A 1809-nucleotide genomic window follows, 5' to 3' on the forward strand; every position below is an offset into this window, starting at 1 on the left:
AAACGAAAAGGTTGAAATAATTACAAAAGCCGGAGAATTGAATGTGAAGAGAAACTCAAGCCACACACGAAATGGCGATCAAGTATAGTTAGTTGGTTTCACGGTCACTTATGCCTCTATGACTTTTGTTCTTTTTTTTTTTAATAGAGTCTTCATAATAAACGATGCGAACGGGCATTTTAAATTATAAAAAATCAAAATTTAATGATCGATATATCAATTTTTAGACTTTTCAAAAAATTTATTACAAAAATTTAAAACACTATTTTTTTTTGGGATTTATATTGTACATGTGGTAATTCAATGTGTCTTTAAATATCGATAAATAGATAAGCTACTATCCAATAAAAACTATTTAATATATTTTAAAAAATGGTAATAACTAAATAACATTCACCAAAAATATTAAAACTTCTATTTTTTTAATTGGATATAGCAAAACTTACTTGTACTGGACTGCAATAGCCTACTGTTTGGTGTGGTCACGCCATGTACGCATCTGCCTCATGTGGCGTATTATTGAACTTTGTATGGTTTTGTTTATCTTACCAACACGTAATTGTGTGGATTCTCGGGAATTCTTTATAGTAGCTGGGTAAAAACCTTTTAAGCACACTTGATGTCTCCTATGTGTCTAACGTTGGGGCTGATTTTAGATCTATAATATTGTATTTCTTCTTTTTTTACCATTCATCCCGTTCACAGACACCATTTATAACAATTTTTTACTGAGGCGTCCTTGACAGTTCCCACGCTATCTTGACGATAATATGCTTACACAACACAATCCAACGGATCTCAAATTCCCATATGCAAAAGACCGACATTGAAACGGTAAAAATATAGTGATAGTATTAGTAATATTTTGTTCCTTTTTTAATTATCAAAGAAAATAATTGTTTTTATTTAATTGTTATTTTTAAATTTTCATTCAATTTATAAATAATATTCTTAGATATATTTATTGTTGAAAGAAAAAAAGAAGATATATAAGTAAAAATGATAGTTAAAAAATTGAAGTATCTCATTAAAAATTAAAACTAAATATATATTCTTCAACTATTATTTTTGCTGATATTTTATTTTAGATCAAAAATATTATAGAAATAAATAAATAACTATATTAAAAATAACAAATTTTTATTGGTTATTTTGGTATGTGTAGAAAAATGGCAATTAAAAAAGAGTGAAAATACTGTAAAAAGAAAATCATAATTTATAAATTCAAATATATACAAATTTCTACCAATTCCCCAGTATTTAATACTAGACAAGTGCTAAATATAGAAAAAGAAGAAAATATATTATAAGTGTATTAAAATTCGCGTTTAATTTTTAAGAGTTTAAATTTTGTTTTTTTCAATATAATTTTTTTTTTATTTTATTTTATGAATGTACTAATAAATATTCAATTCTATAATGAAGACGCTTAATACTATAATTTTATATTTGTGTATTTTAATTATTTGAATGAGATTTATGAAGATTTTTATTTTAATTAAATTAATGAAAAAAGAGGAGAAAAAAATTTGAAAATTTAAGTTTTGCGACGGTTTAAACCATCGCCAAAACTACATAGCAGCGGTTTGTAACTGTCACATTATCTTATTTGAACAAAATTGAAAGATCTTATTGAAAGCAGTTAGAACTATCACAAATATTTGCGGCAGTTAGAATGACGATTATTTAAATCGTCGCAAAGCAGCTTCACGACGCATGGATCTTCCACAGTTAAAAAATTGTCGCAAACATTAAATTGTGATGGTTACAACTGCAACAAACAGTCATAATACCATAATACCACTCTTT

The sequence above is a fragment of the Cicer arietinum genome, chromosome 5 (genome assembly GCF_000331145.2).
Source record: "Cicer arietinum cultivar CDC Frontier isolate Library 1 chromosome 5, Cicar.CDCFrontier_v2.0, whole genome shotgun sequence".
In the NCBI taxonomy this organism is placed as follows: Eukaryota; Viridiplantae; Streptophyta; class Magnoliopsida; order Fabales; family Fabaceae; genus Cicer; species Cicer arietinum.